General features: G+C 39.3%; 1 non-coding gene across 1 annotated transcript; it reads right to left on the reverse strand.

Moving 5' to 3' along the window:
* Positions 1-21,074: 21,074 nt before the first annotated feature.
* LOC123457877 lies at positions 21,075-21,207 on the reverse strand. The gene has a single exon (XR_006635235.1). It is a non-coding gene; the product is annotated as a small nucleolar RNA SNORA33 (small nucleolar RNA).
* Between the last annotated feature and the right edge of the window lie 1,012 nt (positions 21,208-22,219).

Consider the following 22,219-nt stretch of genomic DNA (forward strand, 5'->3'; position numbering starts at 1 on the left):
CACTACCTTAGAGATACTTGTACAACCATGTTTATTGCTATTCTATTTCCAATAGCTAGGAAATAGAACCAGCCTAGATGCCCACCCACAGATGAATGGATTACAAAGATATGGTACATTTACATAATGGAATTCTATTCTGTGGTAAGGAAAAATGAAATTATGAAATTCTCAGGGAAATGGATGGATCTGGAAAGGATTATACTAAGTGAGGTAAGATCTTCATTTGACTGCCTTATGGTTTCTGAGACTGTACTTTTCCACCTACACATGGTACCTTCACTCAGATCCTTTTACTGCTATGGCATCATTCTTCCAGATGCTTTCTCAATTCTGTCAGAAACTCAGAATTTACCATTATACCATCCGTGGATCACTCACTACCTTTTCACATAGGATAGGCAGAATCCCTTAAAGAACAGTTCCATTGGCTCTAAGAAAGTACCAATTAGTTCTAGGATTCAGAAGCTAGGAAGATACTGAAAAGAAACTTTAGAAAGGCCCAAAGAGCATGAGGACATTTCCAAACTTCTATTAAACATTTCATCACCACAGCAGCAACGTTACTGGCATAGACCTAGGATGCACTTTTATTTAGCACTCTGTATCCAGAGTCATTCTCCATCAGGGGTTCTACTTCCTCATCCCAGGCTACTGGGATGAGGCTGCTGTACATCTCACCACTCACAATAGGTTAGCAAGATCTGATTGCACTGTTTGGTGCATCCCAGGAACAAGGGAGAATGGAACGGGGCACATGTTTGTTGTACCCTCTGCTCAAGTTGGCTTACTGGGTCTGAAAGGCTCCAGGCTGGCATTGTGGTTAGTTCATCTCCACCAGCCATGGGTGGCTTTTGAGAGGGTGTAGAGCTGGACAAGCAATCTACATTTACTGTTTCACGGGAGAAGCATACATACACAGCATAACTGCCATGGGGCGGGGGACTGCTAGTGCCTAGGACAAGTTTCATATTCTTGGCACATATTGTTCTGTCATTCACACTTTCCTTCACCCCTGTAATGAACTGTTGCTTGGACTTGAACATTTTCCAAAGGCTTCTAAGATCTGAATTTGGCTTCTTGTCAGTTTTTTTTTTTTTTTTTTTTTTTTTTTTTCTCTAGGAACTCCTGCTCCATACAAATCTTGCCATATTTGCTTTGGACCCACCTGGACAAGCTTTTTTGTCTGCTTTTCCCTTTTCTCATCCTCTTATACCTACTTCAGCACCCGATTCACATGCCAGCCTAATTATTCAGAGCCCCTGGAGCCTCTTCTGTCTCACAAATACCAAGTCTTGACCTGGGGCTCATCAAAGCCACTTAATCCCTTACCAGTCCCAAGGTCCTTGTTGAATCTACTCTCTTAATTCTCCTGTGAAGAGTCCCATCTGGGCCAATCAGCTGGGCATCAAATATGACCACCCACCCAATTTCCTCAGTGATATCTGAACTTCCATGAATTCTTGTCTTTAAGGCTTCCATATTCAGGGGACTTCAGACAGCAAAACCAAAGTAACTCTAATGACTCATATGTTCCAGTCCACCAAGGATGGATTTCCCTTGTATTGTCCTGGGTTATGTAGCTTTTGTCCGAAGGAGACCATTATATTACTCGGTTTCTATGTTTCCACAGCACTTAAGTTGATTCTGTCTGTCTGCACGTCTCAGTCTCACAAGCCAGTCTGTGAGGGATTCTTCCATGTCTTGTTTTCAAATCTCCCCATTTAAACAAGTCAAGTGAAGAATAGTCCCTGAACATCATGGTTTCCCATGCAGCGTCATTTTTAAGGTCCTCACCTCCATGCTGAATAATGGACTGTTCCTCTCTCTGCATTAAAGACTGACCCCGAAGGACATTTTCTGTCACTTCTATCTCCCTCTTTTCTTCTTCCCTAATTCTTCCCATGGGTTGAAAGTTTTTGATCTCAAGAAGGGCCCTTGAGCACAGAAATAACTTGGACTCTCTTTCCCTTAAATTATGCCAGCTATAAAAAGTAGCAAGCCAATACCTTCATCTCATCCTCCACTTTTTCCATTCTTCCTGCCAAATCGGAGAATAATGCAGCAGATAGCATCTGAATGTCTTCTTCTCATTGTAATCCCTCCCTTACACAGGCAAGTTCTTTCTGGGAAGACAATTCAGCCTTAGTTGCATGCCTTACCACCCACGGCACAGACCACACCACTACTGCAGTAGCCTGCTGATGATCAAGTGTGCCACTGTCAGGGATTCCAATATGTTCTCCAGCCATTAGCCAGACAGGAGAACTTCCCTACTTATACAGAAGACCCAGCTCATCAAGGAGACATACCTCCTCATCCCACATGGTGGAAAATTGCTAACCTAGATTTCCCATATGGATATTCTACTCTGAGATGGCTTATTCTTGCTTGTATATCTCATCACCATAGCACGGGGCAGGCAAGTGCCTCTGCGGTAAGGAGATACTCCATCTCTTACCACATGGGGAAAGATTGGCATATTAGGACTGCCTCCATGGATGCTCTCAGGCTCCATTGCATGTCTTATTACCCATCATAGGGGCCATGCAATTGCTCCTCTTCAACTCATCTATGGTTTTTACTGGTTGCTGTTTGTGTAACAATTGTGTTATGTGACTTTAAATGTCTATGCATCCTATATGGGGTTCTGAAGACAGCCCAAAGACAAGATAAACCAATGAGTATATTGGAGTGACTTACAGGAACACAAATGAAGAATAATTTATGGGGACATAGGTCACTCAAATGCAGTTGCACCACTAAAAAGATCACCCCAACATAGATGACCCTTCCTACAAGCTACACCTCTAGAGCTCTCTGTTTAATTTGTAAAGAGCACCTCTGCCAGAACTTGCTTATTGTGAATATGACTGTGGTGAAAGGCCTTTGTGAGCTTCTTGAATCATGTAGGTTTCCTGAGCTTCCAGAGTTTGGTAAACTTGGTTAATTTCCTCCTTCTTCAAAGATGCCCTCCAGGAAGGAATATTTCAGTCTGGAGACAATTACACATCACATGGGCATTCCCCAATGGCTGGACTTCTTACCACTAGTCTCTGCCTCTTAGTGTTTAATTAATCTTTTTATTTATTTATTTTAATTTAATTTATTAGTTTTCTTTTCAGTAAATACAGGCAGTTTGGTACCATTATTTAGGCTCATCTGTGATCTACCCCCTCCCATTAGACCCTCCTTGTTAATGAAAATGGGTCATGCATTGTGGAGTTAGCCCCCAGTTTTTGGTATGATAAATGTCTCTGCAAATCATGACCCAACATGTGACTCTGACATTCTTTCCGCCCCTTCTTCCGCAAGATTTCCATGAGCCATGTTGGGTTCATTTTTGGTCTGCTTCAGTGCTGAGGTGATGGGGGCCTCTGAGGCTCTGGCTCTCTGATTTGGTAGGAGTTGATTTTTCTCTGCGTTGATCTCCTTCCTCTTTGTGCTGGTATCCGGTTCACAGGAAACATCACCCTTGCTTATTTCACCAGTTGTCCTTAGTTTCAGTTGGGCCCCTTTTGAGGTATGTTGGGGCAGCTCTCTTCTTAGGATCTGCATCTATCTTTTTTTTTCCTTGTTGTCTGTAGTGCAGCTAGGTGGTCGCCATCTTCTGTTTAATTAATCTTAATGCAGAAAACCAAGGGTTCTTTGAATGGCATTTATCTAAGCCATCCAAGCAGTTCCTAAATCATAGAGCCTTCCTAGGAAGTGGACCTTCCTGCAATAGTTTTTATCCTATAGACTTATAACCAAACATTCTTTCAATTGAGACTATTCCCACTCATAATTAACTAATTTATCTTATAGTATGAATAAATATCAAAGTTATCCCCTGAAATAATTGCAGAATATCAAAAAGAGGTTTTATTTTAGGGAATCCCCAAATATATGTGTATGTGTTTCTGTGTGTGTGTTTGTATGATATATATATATATGGTGTACACTGATAATACATGATATACACACACACACACGCACACTGGTTTTATATAAATAGCTTCAAGATATAACCAATTTTTATTGTTCTCATCTTTATAAGCCAGCTAGGTGATTCTGATGGCTAGATCATGTTGAGAAGAATTGACTTATTGGATGGCTAGAAGGTTTGCTGGAGCCTACATGGTCTAAGATGGCCTTATTCATGTCGTCTACCTGTGATCTGGGCCAGTGAATTTAATTGGAGGTTGCATTTCCCATCACTTATTAGTTCAGCTAAGACTTGCCTATGTGGAGGAGACAAGGTCACAAGAGAGAAAGTTTGGAATGTCTTTTGTGCCCTGAGCTTGGAACTGAACATCCACAGTATTCTGTTAAGCAAAACAATTTCCAAGGCCAGCTTAATTCAAGGATGGGGAAATTGATACCTTATGTTCCATGTCATAATGCAAAGGAAAGGGTGGAACATTTGGAACCCTTTTGGAATTAAGAATCAGGATGATCTCTTGGCCTGGGGCATTCTAATTTTTCCTGCTTACCCTAAGTATATTTTACTTCGTGTGTGTTCAGTCAGTAGTGAAATTTAGTTCATAGTGATTGTTCAAGTAATACTAGTCCAAGCTGGGTGTGGTGGCGCACGCCTTTAATCCCAGCACTCGGGAGGCAGAGGTAGTAGGATTTCCATGAGTTCAAGGCCACCCTGAGATGACAGAGTTGATTCCAGGTCAGCCTGGACCAGAGTGATACCCTACCTCGAAAAAAACAAAAAAGAAAAAAAAGTAATACTAGTCCAGCCTGTGATGCTGCTCTCACTTCTAGCCTCTCCAGATCAATATTTTCTTGGTGCCCTAAGCACTTCATTTCCACTATGGAAGAGAAAAGTTGAAGCAGTAAAAGATAATAAATACAAAGGTATTTGTACTGGGATCAAACTGGCTAGCCTCTGTTACCAATATTCTAGTAAAATAACTTAATATCCAAGGATAGACTGCATTTAGGCATGACTAAGTGTTATATTTCTGGACAATGAGACATGAGAAGAAATTTCTTAGGTTGAACTTCTGAGATTATGGGTTTTTTTTTTTTTTTTTCCAGCTATACATGGACAGACTCCAATACTTGTCCTTTCCTTTCTTACTACTGCCTGAGCCAAATTTATTTGCTGACATAATAGTCATCTTCAGACTGTGAGAATTCATTGTAGATAGAAGTGGAAATGAAAAGGCTTTGGTTCTTGGTCATTTCCTTGACAAGCAAACCCCTTTGTCCATTCAATTTGAACATTTTTTATGAAAAAAGTCCCATATTTGTTGTAGTAATTGTTTTACCAGCACCAACACTTCTTCATCATTGAAGCAATTCACTTTGCTCTACAAAGGACAAACTTATTTAAAATATCAGGAACTCAGAGAAGAAGGGAAATCACTCCCAAAAACAAGCTGTCATCAAGGGTTTCTTGCTTCTCCCTAGATCATCAATTCTGGTCATACATGGAGAATGGCCAGTGGTTAGGAAGCGAGATATGCAAGGGAAGTATTGCAGGAGCTTTGTGGGTCGGGTAAAGAGATCTCAAGAGAACAGTAGTATTGGTCAGTGATTCTGTTGATGCCAGCCATATTAAAACTTTTTTCTCTGAATGTCACACTAAAATAAACAGCTGGCAGCTGACAAAGTAACAAATTCCCTCTCAAAACTCCTCCTCACTTCTTTCTTATCTCCCATCCCAATACTAAGAAGTTCAAGCCTGCTTAGCATCTGAGATTAGACAACATTGGAAACCATCTGTTTCTTATCTATAAGGGCACCACCACTTATCCATTGTACTTAGTTTAAGAACACTATTTCTTCCTGTTAGCTCCTTAGCCACTTGACCATCTAGTCCTCTAGAATGTAACTCTTTAACCCAAACCCTCCTTCTGCATATGACAATAGGGGAAGAAGGCTGTACACAGATATCTGTGTCCCTGCTTAAGACATCTGTACTTCTGAACTGGACAACTGTATTGCTTCCAGCCACTGGAAGATCCCTATTCTCATCATCAATCTCAAATACTGGCATAGTTATATTCTTAAATTGCCAAATGTTTCTTGTCAGTCCTTTGCTTTGAGGTATTTGCAGCACTGTGTTTGGATCCTGTTCAAATTCCTTTGCATGGCATGTTAGGACATTCAAAATCTATCTGCAGGCGATGTCTCTGGCCTTTGCTTTTTAGTATTGCTTCTACTCTGAACTGCTTATGAATATGCTGCGTACTTTCATATTTCTACCAGAATCATGGTCTGTGTCCTCTCATTGGTTAACTTCAGCTCAAATTCCTTTTTGAGTTTCCTAGGCAAAAATGAGTCATTAATTGTTTTCTGCTGTCTGCATGCAGTTCACATAACTTCTTACGTGTGAGTATCTGTCGACAGACAGAGAGTGCTTTGGGAGAAGGGACACAACAACGCCTGTTGCCTGGCATGGGGCAACTTCTCAATGGATCTAAAAAGGAGGAAAGAAGGATGAGTTTACATAAGAGCTTTATTGCTTCGATTTGCTTTTTGCTTATTGGTACTAATTAATTTTAAGTTTGTGTCTATGTTTTCATAGACAGTGAATTTTCATATTTATCCTTTTTTGGAGGAAGGGGTTGATGCTTAAGGAAAAGGTTAAACTGCAGAGACATTTAAAATTCTTTCTAGTTCCAAAATTTAATGTATCTTTAAAATTACTGCTTTAAAATAAAAAAAAACTGTAGAACTCAATTACACAATTAATTATCTGAGCTTCCCCCTTTACTTTGAATTTATATGTAGATGAAAGTTAAGAGAAATCAATGAACGTTACATTCCTGAATTAGCACTTTAGATTTCAACACATTTCAAAGCAGCATAAAAGTTTAGTAAAGGAAGTAATGATGACAAAATGATGGAAAAATTTTATGTTTCTCCTCATTGCATCACATTTCACAAAGTCAATATTAAATATATAAGTTAATGGCAACTATCTTTTGTAAATCAATATTAACTGCTTACATTAGTTGGGATTAAAAGATTATTTTATCTGACACTTTCTCAAATTATGATGTAGCTGACAGCAAGACACTACTCACCAAACAAGGGAGCGAACAGTGAGGGATGCAACTTTGGCATTTTGCTGAGACCTAATTCCTCTTATGTGGACAGAGCAGGAATGAAGTATGTGCGTGAGCTGAACACAGAGGCACAGCGAACCCCTGGCTGCCTCTCACACAAAGGTGGGCCAGCTTCTACCCAGTGCCTGTAAAGCCACTATACAGTAGAAATAAAACTGGTTTCTTCTTTGCAAAGTAAGACTTGTCAAGCTCAATTCACCGAAGTTATAAAAAGAAGGCAGTTTTGAGCCAGGGGTGGTGCATTCATGCCTGTAGTCCCTGCACCCTGGTGGCTGAAGGAGGAGGATTGCAAGCCTGGGTTACATAGTGACGTTCAGACCAGCCTGGGCTACAATGTGAGATTATCTCAAACACAAAGACACACAGACACACGACCAGGTAGTTCCAAATTTCCACTTCTAGTAATGCTAGATTAGCTCATATCACACAAATATCACTGAGGATTACCACTAGGAAGGGTTAAATTAAGCAAAGTCTACTTGAAGGTATTTAAGAATTATAAAATCAGTGAAGACCTAAGACCCAGAAATTCAGAGGTAAAGCCCAGGTTTCTGCCCTGCCAATTGCAGATTTTCAAGTGGCTGTCAAAAGGCTAAGAAACTGAATAAGCAGTCTTAGTAATAAGAAGATAAAAATATATTTTAGGGCCCCTGAAAAAGCAGGGCTTTGTGATAATACTGTGGTATTACATTAGAGATAGAAGAAAGCCAAGAATTTGAGCACTGGCAATGGGGTTAAGTTGATCTGATCTCAGAAGACCAAATGCATTCTATCTAGAAGAAATACCATTAACTTTAATCTCAAACTACCTGTATAATTTTGCACATGCAACATTTGTCATTATTAAAAATGTTAGGAGGCCCACTAATAAATAGTAGTGTCCAGATATTAAAATCATTGCATAGGCACCTAAGATTAACTGTGATTGGGGCTGGAGAGATGGCTCAGCAGTTAAAGGCAATTGTTTTCAAAGCCTGTTGGCCCAGGTTCAATTCCCCAATACCCATGTAAGGCCAGATGCATTCAGCAAGAGATCCTAGCAACACCCACTAAACACACACAAGTGCAAATAGAATAAAATAACAGTGGTTTTATGTGTTTGAAAAAAAATGTGATGAATTTCAGTAAAGGCTTGTAGTCAATAAACAAAATACAGACAAAACATTGTTAAGTGGAATAATCAAATAACTAAAATCAAGATTGCAGTAGACAGTGGCCTGGGTAGATGGCTCAGCAGGCAGAATGCTTGCCTTATAAGCATGAGGACCTGACTTCAGTCCCCAGAACCTGTGTAAAAATGCATGTGGCTGTGTGTGCTCATAATCTTAGCACTGAGGGAGACAAAGACAGGATTGCTGGGGCTTGTTGGTGAGCCATGCTAGCCTAACTGGTGAGTTAGGACAATGAGAGACCCTGTTTCAAAGAAGGCGGAAGGAGTTGCTTATGACAACACCCTATTTATCCTTTGACCTCCATATACATATGCATATGGATATGCACACACGCACGCACACATGCACGCACACACAGCAAGCAAAGCAGATAGTACTGAAGGTGGGACCGGAAAGCCAGAAGTTGGAAAAAAGAGGATTGAAATGATAGGAACTTCCCTGTGCAATGAATGTAGCAAAGTGATCAGGTCTAATGTGTATGCTTTCAGAATCCTGAAGGAGGTGGGAGAAAAATTCGGGCAAAAGTAGTACTGGGAAAGAAACTAGCTAAAGGTTTTCAAAGCCACTGAAAGGCAACAAGCCAAATTTCACAAACATTGGTGAACTCCAAGTAATATTAAGTTCAAGGGAAGTTCAAGGAAAGCCATCTCTAGGTACATGATGGTACCTATGGAAACCAATGGAAGAACTCAATTTATTAGAATACACACACACACACACACACACACACACACACAAACATACACACATGTATAATCACTTTCAAAAATAAGACGTCCCATGGATTTCTAAGTAGAAAACCTGAAGACCGGAATGACCCTGTTAACTGCTGAGAAAATTAGGGGCCACACTAACCAACGACACCAAGAGGAGCCTGGTGTGGCCATTGAAGGTGAATGAGCAGGGACTGTGTTCTCAGGCTGATCGTCAGGAACAGCATCTGGCGAGGTTCTTGAAAGCGCAGACATGCTCAGAGAATCCGTGCCTAATGTCGCCTCATGTAGAACATTTGGAGACTTAGGAGTTGGATCTTTCACTGTGCAGATCCCTATATATGGACTACATGATCCATTCTGATACTGAAATGTTTTCATGTGGATCCCACCTCACAGATGTGTGCCTCAGAGAAAATTATTCAACTCCTGGTATTTATGCCCAAAGTCTGTGGTAAGACCATGCTACAAACTGGACAGGTTACAACAATAGAAATTCCTCAGTTACAGAGATGGGGTTTGCTGGGCAAAGCCCCCCACCCCATCCCATCATGGCTTAAGGCTCAGATTTTCCTTTCCTGTCGCTGCTGAGGTAGTCGCTCTTAACACTTCTTGGCTTGCAACTGCATCACTCTTGTTCTGCCTCAGTTTACATGTGGCCTTCTTCTAACAGTGTGCCTGTGTTCCACTCCTTTCTCTCTAGCCACTGAATTTGGAAAACCAATCTTGGAGATAAGTCTTCCTTTATAACCACATGATTCCATTATAGCATGTTTGTATCTACACACATTCTGTTTTCAAATGAGAGCACATTCACAGGGCTGGAGCAATTGCCCAGTGGCTAAGGCACTTGCTTGCAAATCCTGATAATCTTGGTTCCATTGCCCAGCACCTATGTACAAAGTGCACAAAATGGTGCACATATCTGGAATTCATCTGTGCACCCAGACTTTCTCTCTATCACTCTTTCTCTCTCTTTTTTCCTTCACAAATAAATAAATAAAAATTATAAAAAGATCACATTCATAGGCTCAGTGGGTTAGGACCATCCCATATGTTTTGCGGGACACAATTCAACTCAATTCACAATACCCACGAACCTCTAAATCTTCACCAAAAAATAATATAATGCTAACCTTGAAGGATCTTTGTGACCATATCAATGCCTAGGACTCAGATAAAGGGTAATAATACATTCTTTTTTAAATTTTATTTATTTATTTATTTGAGAATGACAGACACAGAGAGAAAGACAGGTACAGGGAGAGAGAGAGAGAATGGGCGCGCCAGGGCTTCCAGCCTCTGCAAATGAACTCCAGACGCGTGCACCCCCTTGTGCATTTGGCTAACGGGGGACCTGGGGAACCGAGCCTTGAACCGGGGTCTTTAGGCTTCACAGGCAAGCGCTTAACTGCTAAGCCATCTCTCCAGCCCAATAATACATTCTTAGATCAGGTTTTTAAAAAACGAGTAGCAGGCTGGTGAGGTAGCTTAGCAGTTAAAGGCACTTACTTACAAACCTATTGGTAGGAATTTGATTCCCCAAACACCCATGTAAAGTCCTAAAATGGTATATGCTTCTGTAATTCCAACAATCCTATGGAAATGTGAGGAGGTTCCAGGAGAATGTGGAAGCTTGCAGCACAAAAACGAGAGGCCTCATCTTAAAGAAGGAAGGAGAGAACAATCACCGGAGGTTGTCCTCAGACCTGCACAGCACACATGTTCTTATTCACATTCACACACACACATTTATGTACATACACATAAAATGAAAAACAAAACAGCAAAAAATTTTAACAATAAGTATATAAGAATAAGTAAATAAGAATAAGAATTGAAGGCATGCCGATAAAATCAGGGATGGGTGTGTTGATGGTTGAAGAATATTCCTAGTTACATATTTTAATTATATATTTTGATAAAGTTACATCAACGAGGAGACTCTATTTTGTTTATATCAAGAAGCTATATATTTAGACCAATATATAACTGTTAGGCCTTGAAAGGCCCGGATGCGAGGCCTAGTGGAACTTCCTGAGCCTAGCTAAAGTTTGGCCATCTGCCTCTGGCCAGCTGTGACTCAGCAAGACGCCTAAGGGCCTCTGGCCTGTTACTTCTGCATAGAAGTTGGAATTCCCGTGCGCTCGCGTGTGATTAGAACCAATCATATCAAAAGTCGCGGTATACTATTGACCCTTACCTCTCCCCCATCCTAGAATCCCCACGATTGTTCTCAACACTACATAGGCAGCCACCTGTAACAATAAAGTGAGTTCCTGCTTTGACAAGACTCCTGGCTTGGTGGTGTGTCCCTGGACATCGACACTCATCCTCCTCCTCAACCCCTTGGGAGGAACCTGCGGGCCTGGTCCTTCCTCAGCACTACCTGCCGGGGGAGCCCGTCATGAAACAGACTGCTAAGAAAACGTAATGGCCAATGAAAGAAAATTATATGAATTTGATTACCCTGCTTTTCTTTCATGTCAATGCTTTGATACCATGTCAGTTTCAGCCAATAAAAATACAAACATTACCTGCATTGCTTAATTTTGCTTTTCTTTCTTCATTTATAAAGGAATCAGCTCGGGTCCTGATTCAAGTAGGATGCAAGTAAAAAATATACATATATAGCTAAGAGTGGCTTAAATACATTAAGTTTTAGCTGGCTACGTAACCACAAAACCAAAGAAAGTAGTTTCTGGAATTTGCAAAATGAGCAAGAGTGCTGCTTCCACAGAGAGCCTGACAACCCGTGCTGGGGTGGTGCAGACAGACTCTGAGGAGACCCAAAATGTACCAAAGTAAAAGTCCAGAAGCTGCTGAGAGCTCAGCACTAAAGTACACCTAAAATATGCCCACCACAGCTCAGGGAATTTTGCAGAGGATAGGGCAGAAAGATTGTAAGAGCCACAGGGTAGGAGGGAATATCCAGAGGAATTGCCCCCCGACCCCCAATGACTGATTGCTGTTCTCATAACTCTTAATCCACAACTCCATGGTGTGTATCAGTAATCCCACTAAGGAGGGCTCACAATGGAATAGGGGCAAGGAGAAGGGAAATGAATATAAACATTGAGTCATATGAATGAATGTATATGTACATGTGTCTGCATGTTTGAAGTCTACATTTTAAAATCTCTGGTACATTTAAAGTAATTTATGGACACATATGACCCTCAAATTATGACTCATGGCCCAAGATTGGTCTTTGATGGACTTTTTGGTAGACCAAAGGAAAATCCAGAGAGGCATAAAGAAAACTTTTTCAGATTTTATAGGTAAATGCCATGCAATTTCACAAACATACTAATCTATAAAGAATTGAAGCTAACTTTCTAGTAGAGCTGTGTGACTTGTTAAAGTTTGTTAAGATTGGTACAGGGTTCACCAAGATATATGGTACTAAAAATTATGACTACTACCCACAGACTGAAGACAACAATTTCTTTGGAAGTCAAATATATCTTTAGAGTTCTAATAAATTCATGGACAGATTCCTTAACATTCATTCACTACATGCTAACTTGATTGCATAATTTTTCATTGAATTTACCCTTAAAAAAAGAATAACATAGGTCTAGGGAGAGGGTTCAGTAGATAAAGTTCTTGCCATGCAAACATGAACGCATGAGTGAGTCTGGATCCTCGGAACTCATGAAAATCCAGATGCTGAATACTAGCACCTGAAATCGCAGTGAGCATGGGGCAAGAAGGGAGGAACACAAAAGAGCATAACCCAGAAGCCCGTAGGCCAGCCAGGATGGTAAAAGCAGTAGTGTAAGGAGATATCCTGCCTCTAATAAGGTGGATGGCAATGAGGACTGATACCTGACGTTTTCCTGTTATTTCTACATGTGTACTGTGGCATCTGTGCACCCATATTCACATATGAGCACACAGGCACATGTATGCATACGCAAGTGGACACACACATATAAATACACACATGATATTATATACATGTTACAAATGCCAAGTTGTGAATCCAGCTTTTAATAAGACAGTAATCATGCTTCTTCCACCTTTCACCCAAATCTTACTTTCCTAAAGCTATCTTTTTGTACTTTTACATTTTTGTACAACTTATTTACATGCATCATTTCCCACCTTACTCATTTTTCTGTTCAGCTTTATCTAATTAGTCATTAGTTAATTTATTTTAGTTTTTAATTTCAATTGTTTTTTATTGAGAAAATCAGTTTTGCTCTTATCCAAAAGTTCTACTATTTTGTCCATTGTTTTTTTCTTTTTATTCTTTTCTGTTCTTTCCATTCATTTTTTTTTTTTTTTTTGCTTGTGGATAAAAGGGGTTTATTTTGAGTTACAGACTAGGTGGGGGAAGCTCTATCATGTCAGGGGAAAACGATGGCACAAGCAGAGGGTGGACATCACCCCTTGGCCAACAAAAGGTGGACAACAGCAACAGAAGAGTGTGCCAAACACTGCAAGGGGAAATTGGCTATAACACCCATAAGCCCTCCCCCAACAAAACACCGCCTCCAGGGTCCATTCATTTTTAAAAATTTTATTTATTTATTTGCAAGCAGAAAGAGAGAGAGAAATAGGAGATAAACAGAGAGAGAATGGGTGTTCCAGGGCTTCTAGCCACTGCAAACAGACTCCAGATGTATGTGTCCCCTTGTGCATCTGGCTTACGTGGGTCCTGGGGAATAGAACCTGGCTTTGCAGGGAAGTGCCTTAACCATCTCTCTTAGTGCTAAGCCATCTTTCCAGCCGCTTTCCATTGACTTTTACTCTATGAACATATACATATATATATATATATATATATATATATATATATATATATATAACATACATATGCATGTATACAGTTACAATGAGGGCCATTGCTAACTGAAACATCATTATTCAGTTCATGACTATATCTGTATGTGAGTGTATATATGAACATATATACAGATGCCCCCTCAACTTGTCATGGAATTATGTCCTGACAAGTTCATTGTGAATTGAAAATGTCATCAGCAGAAGCTGCTGTTATGACTTCTAACCTAATAGCTTAGCAACATAGTCACTGTAATAGAGTGAGGCTGCTTACTTTCATGATCATGTGCCCACATGGTAACTGTAGCTCATTGCCTGTGCCCAGCCTTATGAGAAAGCATCCTATAGTATATCACAAGCCCCGGGGGAAAAAACCAAAACTCAAATAGAAAGTTCAGTTTATGCTGAATATATTTACATTTGCTTATGTGTGATGTTGAAAAGTCATAATTAGTGCTGGAAGGATTGCTTAGTGGTTAAGGCAATGCCTGAAAAGCCAAAGGTTCAATTCCCCAGATGCACAAGGTAGAACATGTATCTGGAGTTTGTTTGTAGCAGCTGAAGGCCCTAGCATGCACATACTCTCTTTCTCTCATAAATAAATAAATCATTTTTAAAAGTCATAATTAAAACTGTAAATCTCTCTCTCTCTCTCTCTCTCTCTCTCTCTCTCTCTCTCTCTGTGTGTGTGTGTGTGTGTGTGTGTAGCCTAAATATATATATTTTTTACTTCTTAATGAATCATCAGTCATGGTGTGTATGTTCTTATATGTTTGATGTTCTTTTAAGGCGATGGCTGATCATAATATATGGACAGACTGCACATCAAAATAGAAAAAAAAAACCCTAGGATCTTGTCTTGAAATGCAAACATGCTGTTCTAGTCCGGTTTGCATTGCTGGTAGAAATCACCCAAATAAGAGCAGCTTGTGTGGAAAAAAGAGGTTTACTTTGGCTTATAGACTCAAGGGGGAAGTTCCATGATGGACAGTGTGCCAAACACTGGCATGGGGAAACTGGCTATAACACCGATAAGCCCGCCCCCAACAAAACAGTCCCTCCAAGAGGGGTTAAGTCCCAAATCTCTATTACCTTGGAGCCTAGCATTCAAAACACTAAGTTTATAGGGGACACCACATTCCGTCGCTGGCCCCCATAAACTGATACCCATACATGATGTAAAATACAATGCGTTCAGTCCAACTTTAAAAGTCCCCATAGTTTTTATCAATTCCAATGACATTCACTTATCCCCACAGTCCAAGATCTTTAAATTGAGCCAAAAATACCAAAAAAAAACTCAAAAAAAAAAAAAAAAAACCATGATGGCACAGAATAAGCATTCACACTGCAAAAGATGGCATTGAGCATAGCAAAGAAATACTGAAGCAATACATGATTTAAACAGGGCAAACAACAAACTCTGTAGCTCCAAGTCCAACAACTCTAGCCAATGACAAGTCTCCAAGGCCAATAATTCTAACTAGCAACAAGTCTATGGAGCTCCAATTCTGCCCCACCACCTAGGCTATTCACATCTGGGTCCAGTAACTTTCCTTAGCAGCTATCTCATGGTTCCACTATCTCCACTGGGTCTCCCCTGCAATTCACAGTTTGTCCTCAAGGCACCATGGGGTCTCCATGCAGGCATCTAGCAAACCTGCTTCACACTGCCCATGGCCGTTTCCAAAACACAAGACCATGTTGCAAACTCAATGACCCTCTCTTTCCTGAATTTCTTATACTCCACAATACCTGGTAGGGTACCAGTTTGTTAATCCAGTGGGTAGTAAAGCAGACTTTGAAGAACAGGACATTCCTTGAGCACTCAGGACCCTTCAAAATAGTGTAAATTCTTCCTGTTGCCCCAGTGCAGGTCAGCTGGCCCAATCTCAATGGTTGCAATCATCTCTCAATATGAGGGTGAATGGGCAGCAGTTTAGGCCCAAAGATTTCTTATTTATTTATCTTTTGGTTTTTCAAGGTAAGGCCTCACTGTAGCTCAGGTTGACCTAAAATCCACACTGTAGTCTCAGAGTGACCTTCTTGAACTCACAGTGATCCTCCTACCACTGCATTCCAGGTGCTGGGATTAAAGGCAAGCACCACCATGCCCAGAACACCAGTGCATTTCTACACAATGCAACCCTGCACAACTTCTCAGGACACAACCATAACAGCAAGCCTCTCAAACTGCTTCTAGCCCAGCCTAAGCAAAGCTCTTTCTCACCCTCATAAGCCAAACCTCACAGTTCTTAGTTCTTACTGTATTCAGGCCTTTCATCTCTGACCAGAATAGTTCAAGAAGCTGTACTTACAGCACTGCCAGGCATCTCTTAGGCCAAGGTTTCAAGTCCTTCAACATTCCTCCTGAAAATTAGCTCCAAAAGGCCCAAGCCACACAATCAGGTATCTAGCAGCACCCCCCCCCCCTTCCTGGCACCACTTTACTATTGCAGTCAGGTTTGCATTGCTGGTAGAAGTCACCCAACCAAGAGCAGCTTGTGGGAAAAAAGAGGTTTATTCTGGCTTATAGACATGAGGGAGAAGCTTCACAATGGCAAGGAAAATGATGACATGAGCAGAGGGTGGATATCACCCCCTGGCAAACATAAGGTGGACAATAGCAACAGGAGAGTGTGACAAACACTGGCATAGGAAAAGTGGCTGTAATACCCATAATCCTCTCCCCCCATCAAAACATTCCCAAGTCTCCATCAGCTGGGAACCTAGCATTCAGAACATCTACATTTTGGGGGAATACCTGACTCAAACCCACCACACATGGGTTTCTAAGTGACATGTGTGTTTATTTGACATTACAAAAAAGTAAGTGCTGATAGAAGTTATAGTGAAATTAGAGACTTCTTTAAATTACACATTGTAGTTGTTTGAATCAAATATCCCTTATAAACCCGTGCATTTTGAATGTTTGGTCCTAGATGATGGCGATTCAGGAGGTAGAACTTTGTTGCAGAGGGGTGTTGTTGTGGAAGTATTTAGGGATGTTGTAGCCAGCTCCTTCTTGTCAGAGGTCTGCTCAATCCCCTGATGCTATTTCTACCTGCTTTGGCTAGGAAATGATGTCCAGCCTCTATTCATAACAATTTCCCCTGCCATCATGAAACTTCCCATCAAGACAATAAGCCAAATTAAACCTTTCCTCGCATCATCTGCTCTTGGTTAGGTGCTTTGTGACAGCAATGAGAAGGTAACTATCACAGAAAATCGGCACTAGAGAAGTGGGGTTGAGCTGTTAAAAACCTGACTGTGTTCAGGCTTTGGCCTTTTAGAACTGATTCAAGGCAGAAATGGGGAAGGATTTTGGAATTTTCCACTGAGAGGTGCCTTGCAGTGTTATAAGCAGAGCTGGATGCAGTAGTTTGGTCAAAATTGAAAGACCTACATGTGGATTGTAAGGCTTGGCTTATGAAGGGAAGAAAGAGCTTTGTTTGGACTGGGCTATAGATCATTTGTGTGTGAGAATAGCTGGCTCTTCCTGTGTCTGAGAACTTGAGCAGGGCTGGATTTAGAAGAAATTAACTGTTGTAAGCAGAAGGATGTATCACAGAAAGAAATGAAAGTTTGGGGCTAGAGACAACAGCTCAGTTCAGCTGCAATTGTTTGAGAGATTACCATCATTGAGACTGGACCAGCTGTTCTGCATTGAGACAGCAGGAAGAGTGTTGACTATTTTGAAAGTAGAAGACCTGAATGCTAAAGGAGTTTTCCTGCTCTTCAAATTTGGCTTTATTCCCCCTGGATTAACTTTACAGTATATATGTATTTGTATCAGTGGTATTTTTGGCCTATATTTTTTTATTAATTGGCTTTTAGAAGGAACATTGAAAGTGCAAAAATTAATCACCTGCACCTTCCTTGCTCAGGAGAATGTACACATAATGTTTTCCAAATTTTCTTCCATAGTGATGGTTCCTTGTTATCACCAAGTTCTTTTTTCTAGCACAGATTTAAAAGGGTGAAGTGGATGAGCCCAACCAAAAGTTTCAAGAGCAACTGTTGTAAGAAAGTAAATCTTAGTTCATTTTTCAAATAGGAGCTTTGTATGTTTTAGTGAAATGTGTCCTTTTGGATCTGACTTGCATTTTTTCCAGTTTATGTTTATCTTTGATTTTTATGCTATGTAGAAAACTTATTTTCGGTAATAAAACTTGGATATCTTTGGAATGGCTCAAAAGGCTTTCATAAGAATATGATAGAGTAGATTGTAGAGATGGCTTAGAACCTAAGGCACTTGCTTATAAAGCCTAAGGATTCAGATTTGTTTCCTCAGTACCCACATAAGCTAGATGCATAAGGTGGCACATATATCTGGAGTTTATTTGCAGTGGCTAGAGGCCACGACACATCCATTTTATCATCTATCTGTCTGTCTGTCTATCTATCTATCTATCTATCTATCTATCTATCTATCTATCATATATCTATCTGCTTCTTTCTCTGACTCTATCTCAAATAACTAACTAAATAAAATAGTTTAGAAAAAGAATATATAGCAATGCTACCATTAGTTTTTACAGTTTTCTCTTTGATTTGTCATTTTGATGTATTTGTAAGACATGGATATTGCAATTTTTTTGCAAGTAAGTACTCAGCTATTATATGTACATAAAATATTCTTAAAATATACAAAACAAAATGATTTAAGCAAACATAAATCTCAAGTAGTTTTTAAAAAAATCTCTTTCTTTCAACAATTAAGAGTTAATACATTTTTAAAAGCCTAATAAAAGTCTATAAATTCTTATATAATTGATTAAGAGTAAACAGATAATACCATAATTTTACCAAGTATATATAAGTATAAGTATAGATCCTATGGCTACTAAAAACACATATTATGAAAATAATATCCATTAAAGTTACAAATTCAGAAAATTGCATTTATTAAAAGTGTCATCAAAGGAGCCAGGCGTGGTGGCGCACGCTTTTAATCCCAGCACTTGGGAGGCAGAGGTAGGAGGATTGCTGAGAGTTTGAGGCCACCCTGAGACTCCATATTGAATTCCAGGTCAGCCTGGACCAGAGAGAGACCCTACCTCAAAAAAAAAAAAAAAAAAAAAGTGTCATCAAAGGAAACTGAGAATGTATGTAGTCCTGTACCTGTTTAAGGAATTTGATCAGTAACGAAAGGTTTTTTTTTTTTTTTTTTCCTTTTTACCAAACTCCAGATGGCACCATGTGCATCTTGCCTATGTAGGTTCTAGGAAATTAAACCTGGATCCTTCGGCTTTGCAGGCAAGCACCTCAAATGCTAAGACAGCTCTTCAGCCCAGTAAAAGATTTTTCCATAGACATGCCAGGAAAACATTGCTCACTATTGAAATTCTACAAACAAAAAATGTCAATATTATGCATCCACTTATGAGTATAGGACAAAAGATAAACATTATAAGCTTAGTATCAACAGTCTCTTTCTTATGACACAGATATAGGAATTCCAAGTAAACATACTACTAGCAAACCAAATCCTGCAGTGCTTACAGAAAGCACACATTCCTGCCGAGTTGTCTATCTCAGTCATGAAAGGTCGATGTAACTTTAAAATATCCATGTAAGGCCTTGAGATATGGCTCAGTGGTTAAAAAAGTTTGCTTGCAAAGCATGCCTGCCCCAGGTTCAATTCCCAGGACCATGTAAAGCCAAATGCAAAAAGTGGTGCAAGCATCTGGCATTTGTTTGCAGCAGCAAGAGACCCTGGTATACACATGTGCATGCACACACATCCATATACAAGTAAAATTTAAAAATACATCATTATAACTTGACATGTTAGTAGAACAAAGGAGAAAAATAATGATGCCATTTCAATACATATAGTAAAAGTATATAATAAACTGCCACCTAAACTAGGAACAGGAGGAAGTGTTCTTATTCTAGCAAAGATTGTCCATTGATATCTCTGTCACTACATGTGGAAAACATTTTCTCTGAGGTCAAGACAAGTATGTTTAATATCTAGATATATGCAACCTTTCATATGAATGTCTACCCAGAGTTGAGGAAAGAAAACTGAATAAACAGCAAATTCTGGAAGGTAAGAAATACATTTTTATTGTTTATGAGTTATATAATAAATAGCTCCAAATTTCAGTTATTAAAATTGATAGGTAAATTTTGAATAAACACTTTAACAAACCAGATTAAATGCATCAACACAAACAAAAACTACTTTTTAAAAGTGTTACCATCTATAACTTCATAACAAGATCTATGATTAGATCTAATCAAAATTATGAGATGTTTTTGCAACGAACTTAATGTACAATGAGCAGACATTTAGAAAGATCTTTATACAGATATATATCAGGTTTGGAGTTAGAAAAAAATAATATTTTAAGGTGTCTAAATAATTTTTTGCCTACGTAGTTAATGCCTTCCCAATAAAAATCGCATTATTTTTAGGGATATCCCAAACTGACTCTCAAATCTACATGGACACAACAAATTACTGAGGCAAAACCCCAATGGAGAAGTCAAAGATAGGAGGGGTTGCTTTACTTTATACAGACATAAATTTAAACTGATTGATGCAATACTGTATGATTGCAAGGAGAATGAAGATGCAAGACGAATAGAATAGGATCTAGCATCAGGAAACACATCTCCCCCACACACCTTTCTCACTCTCCCTCTGTGTTCCATGTAAAGTTTCAGTTACTAGCAATGCTCCCTCTCTTGATTCAGGAAGAAGGAATAGTCTACTCATCTATAAGAGGGAGCACTTAGAACAGTTCCTTTCACATGTAAGCTGTGACACTGAGAACAGTCCCTTACACGTGTAAGCCATGACACTGAGAATAGTCCCTTCCACATGTAAGCTGGGACACTGAGAACAGTCCCTTTCACGTGTAAGCTTGGACGCTTAAGTGCTCCTAATGGAAGAATCATGAGCATTTACTTACACTTCTCACTATAATTATTCCAGGTAGACTAAGTACCTGTGTGGAAAATAGAACAATATAACTATTCTCAGTCATGTAGGGGTTCATGCATGTGAATTTAAGGTAGGGAAAGATTCTTTATGGCATAGGACAAACACTGATCATAAAGGAAGAGATACTCCATTTATCAAATTATTAAGAAAATAAAAGTTAGCTAAGGGAATGAAATAAATTAACTAAGATTATAAAAATGCAAAGTATACAATAGGAGAAGATTATCTATAATAAATGGGGCCAACAAATGGCCTGCACAGAGAGTATTTTTTTTTCTTCAAAAAAAATGCAATTTATTAATTCTTAGCTTTCATTAAACTTATAAGTTACATTAAAATCAAGTCTTATGAAAATGCTTCAACATTAAGGTATTGTAGCCATTTTCAGGGACCTTAATGACCTCAACTGTCCTTAAGGCTTGTAACATGGCATCACTATTGCCAGCTCTCTACATTTCTGCAGAAACACATTCAGATAAGCAGACCAATTAGTTAGCTGGCTACAGAGAGTATTTTTTAAGTTCCTAAATGTATTAAAAAAAAGAGCAGATTACTCAGTCAGTGCAAGAGTAGTCACTCTTTGTCAATTATAACAATAAATTTGGAGAAAGAAAAGTTAGGAAACTAAACTAAGACGGTCAAGAAATATAAAAAGGCTGTTACCAACTAGGCTAGCTGAATATTCAATAAACATGAACATTTGCTCAGTCTTATTAATAATTAGGACGTAACAATTTCAATTGCAGTATGATACTGCCTATAAGATGGAGAATGTGAAAGTATGTGAGTTACCATACGTATTAAGAAAACATTTGCCAGGACAAGAAGCTGATCTGAGTGAGAATCACAAAGATCCAAGATGAACTTTCAAATCACAACCCTGTTTCTCCTCATTAAATGCAACAATTATCATATTTTTATGGTGATAATACCCTTTATTTTTTAATTTTGTTTTAAGTATGTGCCTAATAAATTTAGGCTAGTTTTCCATAGTTTAAATTTGTGTGGATGGTATTCTAGGTATCTGGCTACTTTTACCCAGTTAGATCCATGTTATATGTTCCATCAATTCTCGTAACCATATGGGATTTTAGTATCTGAATATACCAGCAGATTTATAGATTCTGTTGTTTGAACCCTTGAGTTTTTCTAGAATGAGTCATGTCTTATGCAGAGATGGTCATTCTATACCTAGTGACATGAGCAGCACTGGCTGGTTTCGACTTCAGAGTGGAATTGGCAGTATGCAAGTTTATGATGTTTTGGGTCACTAAATGATGCTTTCTACAAATATGTGTATTAATGCAGATTTCTCCCAGAAGAATGTAAACTTTCCCATTTTCCTTTTTTAAACCCATTCTTTTTATTTATTTATTTAAGAGAGAAAGAGAGAGGAGAGAGAACGAGAGAATGGGCACACTAAGATTTCCAGCCACTTTAGATGAACTCCAGATGCATGTGCCACCTTGTGCATCTGGCTTTTGTGGGTCCTGGGGAATAGAATCTGGGTACTTT

Source organism: Jaculus jaculus, chromosome 1 (genome assembly GCF_020740685.1).
Source record: "Jaculus jaculus isolate mJacJac1 chromosome 1, mJacJac1.mat.Y.cur, whole genome shotgun sequence".
Taxonomy (NCBI): Eukaryota; Metazoa; Chordata; class Mammalia; order Rodentia; family Dipodidae; genus Jaculus; species Jaculus jaculus.